The sequence below is a fragment of the Balaenoptera physalus genome (genome assembly GCF_965194825.1).
Source record: "Balaenoptera physalus genome assembly, chromosome: 18".
In the NCBI taxonomy this organism is placed as follows: domain Eukaryota; kingdom Metazoa; phylum Chordata; class Mammalia; order Artiodactyla; family Balaenopteridae; genus Balaenoptera; species Balaenoptera physalus.
Window position 1 is genome coordinate 65583656 of NC_138899.1, and position 13970 is coordinate 65597625.

The following is a 13970-nucleotide window of genomic DNA, read 5'->3' on the forward strand; positions in this document are numbered from 1 at the left end:
TCCCAGAAGAATCCAGGACATCCCTGGAACTTGTGATGTGTAGGAGTCTAAGGATGACCAGAAAAAAAGCCCAAACGTACCTTTCATTTGAGTGAAAACAGAAAGTACTGCCTGTTGACCTCTTACTTAGACTGACAAAAAGCTGAGGAACAACTTGACTCAGGTGAAGTTGACCTGAGTTGGTGACCTCTGTTACCAAACAAGAGCCCTGGTATCTACTTGACAGATGAGTTTTTATAAACCCATAGGAAATAATCATTGTTCTTGTGAAACATGCCTCGAGAGGGTCGAGAACGGCATGTGTGTACACAAGCACAGGCCTTGTTGACATTCTTTAATGACAGGGCATATTGGCAACTTTTCCTTTCAGTACGATGTTGCCCAAATAAAGAAATACTGCCATCTGATTGACTCATTCTGCAGGACCTGGTTTTCACAGGAATTCAAAGAGACGAGGAGTAGTAGAAAAGTGTTGACAAATGTATGAAGAAGCTTAATAGCATTACTCCATTTTTATTTTCTGCTGCACCCCCAGCCCAAAGCTCTATCAATAACAGCCCTTAACATTGGGACGTAACCAGTCTTGCCAGTTTTTTTCTCTTTTCTTATCTTTCTGTAATTTGATCTGAAACATGCCTTCTTCCTTTCCTTCTAAATCTTAGGAATGGAACGGTGCTTCATTCTGCCTTGGCAGTTACGGTTGTGTTAAATGTCCCATGTAACCTTGTACCCTCTCCTGTATTGATCATGTCACTGTAGCTGCCACAAATCAAGATTTTTAGTGGGTCAATAGTGTCTCCCAGGAACTGTGATATCACTATTTTTCAGTTTTAGTCCAAAAACAGCAATCATAAATGTCTTTTTTTTTTTTTTTTACTCCATTTACCGAGGAATGAAAAAACAATCCCACTCACAGAAATTAACAAATATCTAAATATGATCTCAAAAAGAAATATATGAAACTTTGTAAAATTTTGTGAATATACGTAAAAGAAGACTTTTAAACGTCAGTTCTTCCTGAATTTAGAGATTTAGTGCAATTCCAATCAAAATTCTTAGTGTGATCTTTCTTTTTGTCACAAAAAAGGTTATTATAATGATCATCTAGCTACATTTTTTTAAGAAGAGAAATTAGGAGACACGTAGCTTCTGTGTTAACACATATTTTGTACCTGCAGTAATTAAGTCATTTTCATTTTGACACAAGAATAGAATAGCAGATCAATAGAGCAGAGTTAGATAACTCCCAAAGAGACCCAATTATATGTAAGAACATAAAATATGGTAAACAAGACATTAGAAATTAGTTGTGGATGGGAAAAGTTTTTAAATAAATAGTGCTGAAGCAGTTGGTTTTCTCTTAAGAAAAAGATTGATTTTCGATTTTAATCTTCACTTCATGTCCTATACCAAAATAAATTCCAGGAGCTTAAAGCACCTTTAAATGTACAAAGTAAAGCTTTAAAAAAGAAAAACAAAAAGCTAGAAGTAAACAGACTGGGCATTTATAAACAGTCTCTATCAGGAAGAACATGTAAGCTTAAAACAGTGGAGATCACAAAGGAAAATATCATATTTGATTACATAAAATTCAAAATTTCTCTCTCTGAAAAAGCTGCTTGAATACAATTTAAATGAAAACAACAAATAGTTGCTTAAAATATGATAGAGAAAGGATACTATGCTCAATCTGTGATAAGCATATACAAATAGATAAGAAAAACACTAAAATCCTGTAGATAGCAGAAAAGTCACAAAAGAGGAAATATTAAGGGCTAATAAACATTTTAGAGTGTTAAAAATTTTTAATTCTATTTTTAGCTAAGGAATAGCAATTTTAGAATTGCAAATTGGCTAGAATTGAATAAAATAGGCTCTCGTACACTGATAGAGGGGACATAAATTGACACAAACTATTTAGAAAAAGTATTGGTAATATGCAATAGAGCTTTAGAGGTATTTGTACCTTTATATCAATAATTCCATTTCTAGAAAACCATCCAAAGAAAACCATAATAAAAACAGACAAAGATTATTTATAAAGATAATCTCATTTTTTTTATAGTAATAAGAACTGGTGTTTTAGAAATGTTATGGTCAGGGACTAATTAGTTAAAATCTTATATAGCCTTCCAGTGGAATATTATGTAGCCATTAAACTTATGTTTTCAAAGAATATTTAATAACATGGGAAATGCTTCAATAGTACTACTATTCCAGTTGTGTTCTTATGTATACCAGGGCAAAGATTGAAGAGCAAAATAATCAAAATATTAACAGTATTTATCACTATTTGGTAGAGATATAGACAATTTAAATTTCCTTCTTTTTTTTTTTTAATTTATTTATGACTGTGTTGGGTCTTCGTTTCTGTGCGAGGGTTTTCTCTAGTTAAGGCAAGTGGGGGCCACTCTTCATCACGGTGCGCGGGCCTCTCATTATCGCGGCCTCTTGTTGCGGAGCACAGGCTCCAGACGCGCAGGCTCAGTAGTTGTGGCTCACGGGCCCAGACGCTCCGCGGCATGTGGGATCTTCCCAGACCAGGGCTCGAACCCGTGTCCCCTGCATTGGCAGGTAGATTCTCAACCACTGCGCCACCAGGGAAGCCCTAAATTTCCTTCTTGATATCGTTCCATAGTTTTTGTTTATAGTAAGCATATTACTTTTATAATCAGAAATTAAATATTAAAAATAAAGCACAATTCTTTAGTGCAGTTATTTCTGAATTTGAAATTCAAATAGACAAAAAAATAAGTAAAAATATACACTATTTGAAAATTATCATCAAGTTTCATTGGACGGATATACAAATAGGTCTAGAACTTTGGATAAAATACATTTTTTTCTCATCTACAGAACACTTACAAAATCATTAATCTTGACCACAAAGAAAAATCTTAACTAAATTCTAAGAAGTAAAAATGTTATATGTTTTCTGAATATAAGCTCATAAAACTAGAAATTAACAAAAAATAGGCATAAATGTAACTGCTTATAAATTAAGAATTTTTTTCTGAGTAACTACTAATTTAAAGAGGAAATGAATATATAAGTGATATATTTCTGTAATTCTGTAATTACAGAAATATACAGTGTATATTTCTGTAATAATAAAACAATATAGAAATTGTCTTAAAAGCAAGCCACTTTGTGTCAAAACCTATGGAATACAGTCAAATCTATATTTAGAGAATTTTACCTTAAAATATTACTACTTTAAAATAAAGATGTATACATGTGAACCTAGGCATTCAGTTTAATTTACGAACAAGTGATAAAAATAAACCAAAAGAAGGTTGGAAGAGAGAATTATAAAAATAAATCCTGAAATTAGAGATAGGGAAGACAAAAGGACAGTGAATGAAACCAAAAGCTGGGTTTTAGGAAGCATTGATAAAATAGATAAATTCCTAGCATGTGTCATTAAGGAAAACTATAAAAATAAAAAACAGACGCTATTAAGCATAAGAAAACAGATACAACCACATTATATTTGTAACCACCTAATTCTGCTATAACACAACATATGTTTTTTAAAATCACTGCACTATGCAGAATCACACAGTTAAAACCATAGGACATATGGGGAAAATAGGGACACAATACTCAAAAACTTTGTCCAAAAAACAAAAACCAACCAACTTTGCTGGTGATACGTAAAAAATAAGATAGGGGCTTCCCTGGTGGCGCAGTGGTTGGGAGTCCGCCTGCCGATGCAGGGGACACGGGTTCGTGCCCCGGTCCAGGAAGATCCCATATGCCACGGAGCGACTAGGCCCGTGAGCCACAACTGCTGAGCCTGTGCGTCTGGAGCCTGTGCTCCGCAACGGGAGAGACCCGCGCACCACGATGAAGAGTGGCCCCCGCTCGCCGCAACTGGAGAAAGCCCTCGCACAGAAACGAAGACCCACCACAGCCTAAATAAATAAATAAATAAATAAATTTAAAGCCATGTATTTAAAAAAAAAAAAATAAAGATAGGACACTCGTTAAAATGCTAGCACAGTTTTTACACATGTGTTAAATGGTTGGGGAATCCATAAGCATTACGATATATACAGAACTTTACCTGGAAAAAGACCTGAAATTTGCTTGTGGATGTGGGCATCAGAAAGGTTGCAGCTCCTGGGACTTCTCTGGCTGTCCCGTGGTTAACACTCAGCGCTTCCATTGCAGGGGGCGTGGGTTCCATCCCTGGTTGGGGAACTAAGATCCCGCAGGCTGTGCGGTGTGGCCAAAAAATAGGAAAAAAAAAAAAAAAAAAAAAGTTGCAGCTTGTGAGTTATTTTGAATTGATGGGAGGAGGTTATCTGAAAGCAGAAGGCCAAGTTTTAACACCAGATGGACATAGGTGTGGCTCTCAAGGGGTTATACCCTGAGGTAGCTGGTAGATGTTTGAGGTGTGTGTGTATGTGTGTGTGTGTGTGTGTGTTATGTATTCCTGCGTGGCTTGGTTCTGCTGGGTTCAGTTTTCTGTGTTCACTTAAGCGTTCTGGAGGACAAAACCATGCATAAGCAGCTGTGAAATCGGAGCTCTGCTTAGATCATTCCCTAATATACCAATCCTGTTGAAACAAATTCATGTTTTTAGAATAAGTGGTATAGCAGAACGGCCTATATAAGAGAGTTAAAGAATCAGAGGACAATATTATGTTAATATCCGTGGTAATACATTTGAAAATTTTTAAAAATGTGTGATTTTTTTTTTCAAATGATAGTTTTATCTCTTGCCTTTCCATCTTTGCATCTCATCTATTTTTTAAAATTATTTATTTATTTATTTATTTGGCTGTGCTGGGTCTTAATTGCGGCACACGGGCTCTTTAGTTACAGCATGTGAACTCTTAGTTGTGGCATGTGGGATCTAGTTCCCTGACCAGGGATCGAACCTGGGCCCCCTGCATTGGGAGCATGGAGTCTTAGCCACTGGACCACCAGGGAAGTCCTGAAAATGTATGATTTTATAACAAAAATAAATTAATAAATTTGACTCAAGGAGAGGTAGAAAGCTTCCATAGATCAATAACTGTAATTAGAAATTAGAAAAACTGTTTAAAAGTTGCTATGTTTAAAAGGACCAGGCATTCATGATTTTATAGCTGAATTCTCTCTAATTCTTCAATCAGAATTGTTCATTATATTCCAGAAGATTTTTTTTTTTTACGGTAAGGTGCTTAATTCATTTTCCAAAGGTAGCATTTATTTATTTAACTTAACTCACAAAGAGTACTTACTGTGTGCCAGGCATTGTTTTAAATGCTTCATAAAGATTAACTAATCCTCACTGCAGTCTTATGAAGCTATTACAGAGAAGAAAACCGAATCACGGAAATCTTGAGTAACTTGTCCAAGGTCATGTAACTAGTACATGTTTTAGCTGGGATTTAAATTTATTTATTTTTTATTTTTATTTTTGTCTGTGTTGGGTCTTTTTTGCGGTGCACGGGCTTTCTCTGGTTGAGGCGAGTGGGGGCTACTCTTCGTTGCGGTGCGTGGGCTTCTCATTGCAGTGGCTTCTCTTGTTGTGGAGCACAGGCTCTAGGCGTGCGGGCTTCAGTAGTTGTGGCACATGGGTTCATTAGTTGTGGCACGCGGGCTCAGTAGTTGTGGCATGCGGGCTCAGTATTTATGGCTCACGGGCTCTAGAGCACAGGCTCAGTAGCTGTGGCGCATGGGCTTAGTTGCTCTGTGGCATGTGGGATCTTCCTGGACCAGGGCTCAAACCCGTGTCCCTTACATTGGCAGGCAGATTCTTAACCACTGCACCACCAGGGAAGCCCTTAGCTGGGATTTAAACCAGACAGTTTGGCTCCAGTGCCCGAGCTCTGAACTCTTACCTACTACTGTGCTTTGCTATCTTTAAACCAAAACTCAAAGAAGATATCCTCAGGGGCTTTCTGAGTTGTATGAAGTACAGCTCTGGCAAGGCCTAAACTCTGACTTCCCCTAGTGGCTGCTAACAAGGATAGGCAGAAGGAGGGGGGAAATAAGTTCTGTGGAGTTGTGATCAAATTTCAAAACAAGGGAGAAGAGAGCTGGCAGATAAATTCCCTCTTCATCCCCCTCTCCAATGGATTCTTCCAAATTCTGGTGTTTGTTCTGTACAGAGACCTATTATATGCTGGAGAACTAGCTGGGTTCTTCATGAAACACGGCCAAGCTTAGTGATACACCATTCATCTTTTTCTGCTTCACTTTGCTTCCCCCTCACTCAGACCACTGATATCACACCTCCAAACAAAGAAATAGCACTTAAGTTTCACCTCAAACTCTACTTTTTAGGAAACCAGGCTGCAACAGAATTTGAAGACAAAATTCATAAAACAAGAAATGAATATGGCAAATAAAGATATAGAAAGTGCTCTGACTCATAAGCAGTTAGGGTAATACATACTAAACCATAGTGAGTTATAACTGTTTTGTACATTAATTTGGCAAAAAATTGAAAAGATGAGTAATATCTAATGCTGATGAGATATGGGGAAATAGGCTGTCGTATGAGGGCCAGATGGTGGGGAAATGAAATACTGCATACATCTAGAAAGTGATCTGGCAGAGTTTATTAAAATATTAAGTGTACACAATCTTTGAGACCAGCAATCTTTTCAACATATTCATTAGTTCATATGTTTATGCATTCAAAGACATTTCTTGCCGTATTTTTGCAATAGTAAAAAAATAGGAGACAAGCAGAATAAAGTCCATTTAATGGGGGATACTTGAATAAAATATGGCATATCCATATTTTGGAGTGTGTTTTGTCCTGGAAAGATAGTTCTGATATATTATAAATGAAAAGAGCAAGTTGTAGAATAATATCTATAGTGTGATCCTATTTTGTACAGCAAAACAAACCAAAAAAACTATATATGTTTATATATGTTTGCATAAGGGTTTTCTTAAGAAAAAAAAAAAAAGATGTGGAAGGATACCACAGACCTTTAACAAACACTGATTCCTTCAAAGGATTGAGACAGAGGGTGGAGATAATTACTAACCTCTTCCTTATATATACTGTATTGTTTGATCTATTACTGTGAGCATTAAAAACAGGTGTGATGAGAACCCAGAAGCTTTCCCTAAAATCAGGTTCCAGGCAAGGCTAATGATTCCTTTTCAACATTGATTCCTTCTCATGATTCCTTTTCAACATTGTACTAGAAGTTCTAGCTAATGCATAAGACAAAAATAATGGAAATAAAAGGTATACTGATTGGGAAGGAAGAAATAAGACTATCTTGTTTGCAGAGAACATGATGATTTATGTAGAAAATCTAAAAGAATTGATTAAAAAAACTCGTGGAACTTATAAGCAGTTATATTGAGGTTTCAGGATTCAAGGTTAATATACAAAAATCAGTCATTTCCTGTATATCGGCAATGAACTAGTAGAAATTGAAATTAAAAACACAACACCATTTACATTGGCACCCCAAAAGGTGAATTAGTTTAGTGTAAATCTAACAAAATATGTACAAAATCTATATGAGGAAAACTGTGAAACTCTGGTGAACGAAATCAAAGAACTAAACAAATAGATATTCCATGTTCATAGATAGGAACACTCAATACTGTCAGGATTTCAATTCTTCCCAATTTGATCTATAGATTCATTGCAATCCCACCATACAACCCACCAATCCTTGGTATTTACCCAAAGGAGTTGAAAAATTACTTTCACACAAAAACACTCACACAGATGTTTATAGCAGCTTTATCTACAATTGTCAAAACTTGGAAGTGACCAAGATGTCCTTTAGTAGATGAATGGATTACTAAACTGTGGTACATCCTGTCAATGGAATATTATTCAGTGCTAAAAAGAAATGAGCAATCAAGCCATGCAAAGACATGGAGGAAACTTAAATGCATATTAGTAAATAAATGAAGCCCATCTGAAAAGGCTGCCTAATGTATGATTCCAACTCTATGGCAATCTGGAAAAGGCAAAACTTTGGAGATGGTGAATAGATCAGTAGTGCCAGGGCTTAAGCGGGAGAGAAAGATGAATAGGCAGAGCACAGAGGATTTTTAGGGCAGTGAAAATACTCTGTATGATACTCTAATTGTGGATATATGTCATTTTACATTTGTCAAAATCCACAGAATTTATAACACCAAGAGTGAAGCCTAGTGTAAACTGTGGGTTTTGGGTGATAATGATGTGTCAGTGTAGGTCATCAATTATAACAAATGTACCACTCTGGCGTGGGATGTTGATAAAGAGGGAGACTGTGCATGTGTGAGGACAGAGGCTTTATGAAAAATCTCTGTACTTTCCTCTCAATCTTGCTGTGAATCTCAAAATGCTCTTAAAACATAAAAATTAGGATGATAGATATGTAGACAGCTGAATATAAAGAAGGGAGGGTAGAGAGATGGATAAAATAATTTAAAATGTGTATATCTTTGATTGGTCAATCCCAACAAGATAATCTAAACTTCAGCCAAACTTTTACATTATATTGTTTGTAAGTTGAGTAGATAAAATCTTTTATAAAGTCAATTTGGTAGTATCTATCAAATTTAAATGGTCATATCCTCTGGTCCAGCAATTCTACTTCTAGAACTTTATTTTATTGAAATATTGCTAGAGATATAAAGAGATACGGTATATTTTATGTGATTATTTTTATATGCAACTCATTTTTAATTAAGATAATTGACATATAACATTATATTAGTTTCAAGTATACAACATAATGATTCAATATTTGTATATATGGCAAAATGATCACCACAAGCCTGTTTAACGTTCATCACCACACACAGTTACAATTTTTTTTTTCTTGTGAGGAGAACTTTTAAGATCTACTCTCTTAGCAACTTTCAAATATACAATGCAGTATTTTTAATTATAGTCACCATATTGTACATGATATCTCAGGACTTATTTTGTAACTGGAAGTTTGTACCTTTTGATCACCTTCACCCCTTTTGATCATCCCACCCTGCCCTGCCCCTGGCAACCACCAGTCCGTCCTCTGTATCCATGAGTTCAGTTTTCTTTGGGGTGTTTTGTTTTGTTTTGTTAATGATTCCACATGTAAGCAAGATCATATGGTATTTATCTTTCTCTGTCTGCCGTATTTCACTTAGCATAATGCCCTCAAGGTCCATCCATGTTGTCACAGATGGCAAGAAGTTTTTTTTATGGCTGAATAATATTCCATTGTAGTTATATATCACATTTTCTCTATCCATTTATCCATCCGTGGACACTTAGGTTGCTTCCATGTCTTGGCTATTTGTAAATAATGCTGCAATGAACATGGGAGTACATATATGTTTTCAGGTCAGTATTTTTGTTTTCTTTGGTTAAATACCCTGAGGAATAGGTAGATCATATGGTAGTTCTATTTTTAACTTTTTGAGGACCCTCCATACTGTTTTCCATCGTGGCTGCACCCGTTTACACTCCTACCAACAATACAGAAGGGTTCCCTTTTCTCCACATGCTTACCAACACTTGTTGTCTTTTATCTTTTTGATAATGGCCATTCTAACAGGTGTGAGGTGATATCTCATTATGGTTTTGAATTACATTTCCCACATGATTAGTGATGTTGAGCACTTTTTCATCTACCTGTTGGCCATCTGTATGTCTTCTTTGGAAAAATTTCTGTTCAGATCCTCTGCCCAGTTTTAAATCATATTATTTGTGGTTTTTTTATTGAGTTGTTTGAGTTCTTTATATATTTTGGATATAACCTATTATCAGATATATGATTTGCAAATATTTTCTCTCATTCAGTAGGTCACTTTTTTGTTTTGTTGATGGTTTCCTTTGCTGTGCAGATTTTTAGTTTGATGTAGTTCCACTTGTTTAATTTTGTTTGTGTTGCCTTTGCTTTTGGTGTCATATCCAAAAAATCATCACCAAGACCAATGTCAAGGAACTTACCACCTATGTTTTCTTCTAGACGTCTTATGGTCAGGTCTCATGTTCAAGTCTTCAATCCATTTTAAGTTAATTTTTGTATATGGTATAAGATAGTGGTCCAGTTTCATTGTTTTGCATGTGCCTGTCCAGTTTTCCCAACAGTTTATTGAAGAGACTCTCCTTTCCCCACTGTATATTCTTGGTTTCTTTGTCATAAATTGATTGACCATGTGGTATTTTTTTTCTAACATCTTTATTGGAGTATAATTGCTTTACATTGTTGTGTTAGTTTCTGCTTTATAACAAAGTGAATCAGCTATATGCATACGTATATCCCCATATCCCTTCCCTCTTGCCTCTCCCTCCCACCCTCCTTATCCCACCCCTCTAGGTGGTCGCAAAGCACCGAGCTGATCTCCCTGTGCTATGTAGCTGCTTCCCACTAGCTATCTATTTTACATTTGGTAGTGTATATATGTCACTGCTACTCTCTCACTTCATCCCAGCTTACACTTCCCCCTCCCCATGTCCTCAAGCCCATTCTCTACGTCTGTGTCTTTATTCTTGTCCCCTAGGTTCCTCAGAACCTTATTTTTTTTTTTAGATTCCATATATATGTGTTAGCATACAGTATTTGTTTTTCTCTTTCTGACTTACCTTACTCTGTATGACAGACTCTAGGTCCATCCACCTCACCACAAATAACTCAATTTCGTTTATTTTTATGGCTGAATAATATTCCATTGTATATATGTACCACATCTTCTTTATCCATTCATCTGTCAGTGGACACTTAGGTTGCTTCCATGTCCTGGCTATTGTAAATAGTGCTGCAACGAGCATTGTGGTACATGACTCTTTTTGAATTATGGTTTTCTCAGGGTATATGCCCAGTAGCGGGATTGCTGGGTCATATGGTAGTTCTATTTTTAGTTTTTTAAGGAACCTCCATACTGTTCTCCATAGTGGCTGTATCAGTTTACATTCCCACCAACAGTGCCAGAGGGTTCCCTTTTCTCCACACCGTCTCCAGCATTTATTGTTTGTAGATTTTTTGATGATGGCCATTCTTACTGGTGTGAGGTGATACCTCATTGTAGTTTTGATTTGCATTTCTCTAATGATTAGTGATGTTGAGCATCTTTTCATGTGTTTCTTGGCAATCTGTGTATCTTCTATGGAGAAGTGTCTATTTAGGTCTTCTGCCCATTTTTGGATTGGGTTGTTTGTTTGATATTGAGCTGCATGAGCTGCTTATATATTTTGGAGATTAATCCTTTGTCAGTTGCTTTGTTTGCAAATATTTTCTCCCATTCTGAGGGTTGTCTTTTCATCTTTTTTATGGTTTCCTTTGCTGTGCAAAAGCTTTTAAGTTTCATTAGGTCCCATTTGTTTATTTTTGTTTTTATTTCCATTTCTCTAGGAGGTGGGTCAAAAAGGAGCTTGCTGTGATTTATGTAATAGAGTGTTCTGCCTGTGTTTTCCTCTAAGAGTTTTATAGTGTCTGGCCTTATATTTAGGTCTTTAATCCATTTTGAGTTTATTTTTGTGTATGGTGTTAGGGAGTGTTCTAATTTCATTCTTTTACATGTAGCTGTCCAGTTTTCCCAGCACCACTTATTGAAGAGACTGTCTTTTCTCCATTGTATACTCTTGCCTCCTTTATCAAAGATAAGGTGACCAGGGCTTCCCTGGTGGCGCAGTGGTTGAGAATCTGCCTGCCAATGCAGGGGACACGGGTTCAAGCCCTGGTCTGGGAAGATCCCACATGCCACGGAGCAACTGGGCCCGTGAGCCACAATTACTGAGCCTGCATGTCTGGAGCCTGTGCTCCGCAACAAGAGAGGCCGCAATGGTGAGAGGCCCGCGCACCGCGATGAAGAGTGGTCCCCACTTGCCGCAACTAGAGAAAGCCCTCGCACAGAAACGAAGACTCAACACAGTCATAAATAAATAAATAAATAAATAAAAGAACGTGAATTTCTTTAAAAAAAAAAAAAAAGATAAGGTGACCATATGTGCGTGGGTTTATCTCTGGGCTTTCTATTCTGTTCTGTTGATCTATATTTCTGTTTTTGTGCCAGTACCATACTGTCTTGATTACTGTAGCTATGTAGTACAGTCTGAAGTCAGGAAGCCTGATTCCTCCAGCTCCGTTTTTCTTTCTCAAGATTGCTTTGGCTATTTGGGGTCTTTTGTGTTTCCATACAAATTGTGCAATTTTTTGTTCTAGTTCTGTGAAAAATGACATTGGTAGTTTGATAAGGATTGAATCTGTAGATTGCTTTGGGTAGTATAGTCATTTTCACACTGTTGATTCTTCCAATCCAAGAACATGGTATATCTCTCCATCTGTTTGTATCATCTTTAATTTCTTTCATCAGTGTCTTATAGTTTTCTGCATACAGGTCTTTTGTCTCCTTAGGTAGGTTTATTCCTAGGTATTTTATCCTTTTTGTTGCAATGGTAAATGGGAGTGTTTCCTTAATTTCTGTTCCAGATTTTTCATCATTAGTGTATAGGAATGCAAGAGATTTCTGTGCATTAGTTTTGTATCCTGCTACTTTACCAGATTCATTGATTAGCTCTAGTAGTTTTCTGGTAGCATCTTTAGGATTCTCTATGTATAGTATCATGTCATCTGCAAACAGTGACAGCTTTACTTCTTCTTTTCCGATTTGGATTCCTTTTATTTCTTTTTCTTCTCTGATTGCTGTGGCTAAAACTTCCAAAACTATGTTGAATAATAGCGGTGAGAGTGGGCAACTTTGTCTTGTTCCTGATTTTAGAGGAAATGGTTTCAGTTTTTCACCATTGAGAATGATGTTGGCTGTGGGTTCATGTGATATTTTTTTAATAAGGAAAACTGGAAGCAGTGTAAACATTTGTCAATAGAAGGACATTACAAAACATCCTATGTAATCATTAAAAAGATTGAAGTTGATAAGTATGTACTCATATGGAATGATGTACATGATTTGTTACCAGAAAAAAGTATTGTTAAATGATATTAATATTTTGTTTTATTATTCCAATTATACTTTCCATAATAATTATCTCTGAGAAATGGTATCATAAGAGACTTTTTAGTATTTATCAGTCTTACAATTCCTAGAATAGCGTATTGTTTCTTTGATCAAAAAAGTAATAATGAAAGAAAATTCTGGCAATTTCCCATGCTTTCTCCATGATTATGTATCTATTTTCATAGGAAAGACAAATGAACACAAAATTAAGTTTACCTATGCAGTGAACTGGTAATTGTATTGTGTATGTATATGTTAACCCTAAGCACAGATCTACAAGTTGTTTTATTTTATACCCTGCCTGTTTCCAAAAGGAATTAATGCACCTTTTCCCCAAGCTAAAGAACCAGTTCAGTATATTCAAAATAGCATATGCACTAGATGAACTCAGTAAACACTTGCTCAAGTAACAATCGTCTTTAAGAAATTTGTTTTGTGTGTTTGTTAGGAAATTTGGGGCACTCTAAAGTATGGGGCCCAGGGTTGAGCTACTCTTGCCGGGGATTAAGGGTGGTAGTGAACCATTGCTCAGACACGTGCGTGGCTTCTTACCCACACTATAAGCTCCTTATGGGAAAACAACTTGACTTCTTTAAAAATTAGACTTCTCTCTTCAATTGTGAGTCTAGCTCTTCAGAAACGAGAAATGAATATATAGTGCCGCTCCTTGAAGGAATAATGATACGAATTTTAAAAGTGACAAGTTGAATAATGTTATTACTGAGAAAATCATGGTGAAGAAAATCCATTTGTAGATAAGCTTCTTAAGGAGGGCTGGGATGGAAAAGCAGACACCCAGAGGAGCTTTGTTACCGCGTTCATTCTCTCACATCACCTTGTGCTTTATTTAACTTTGTGGCATCTATCACAAAAACAGTATAATTATTTACTTCTGAAAAATCACACAAACTATATGAACTCAGTAAATACCCAGATTGCAAGTCACGAGTCTGTGTGTCTGTCCTCCCACCACCTTTCTTGAAGTCATCAAGGAGAAATTCTGGAAGCCTCCAAATGTTTTGAAAAGACTCATTGTTCTGTTTTTAAGTTCAGGTAAAGGC

General features: G+C 36.3%; 1 protein-coding gene across 5 annotated transcripts in view; it reads left to right on the forward strand.

The window, feature by feature from the left end:
- Window positions 1-13970, forward strand: part of WDFY2 (WD repeat and FYVE domain containing 2) — a 172520-nt gene that overhangs the window by 106023 nt on the left and 52527 nt on the right. The gene's annotated exons all lie outside the window — the stretch shown is intronic.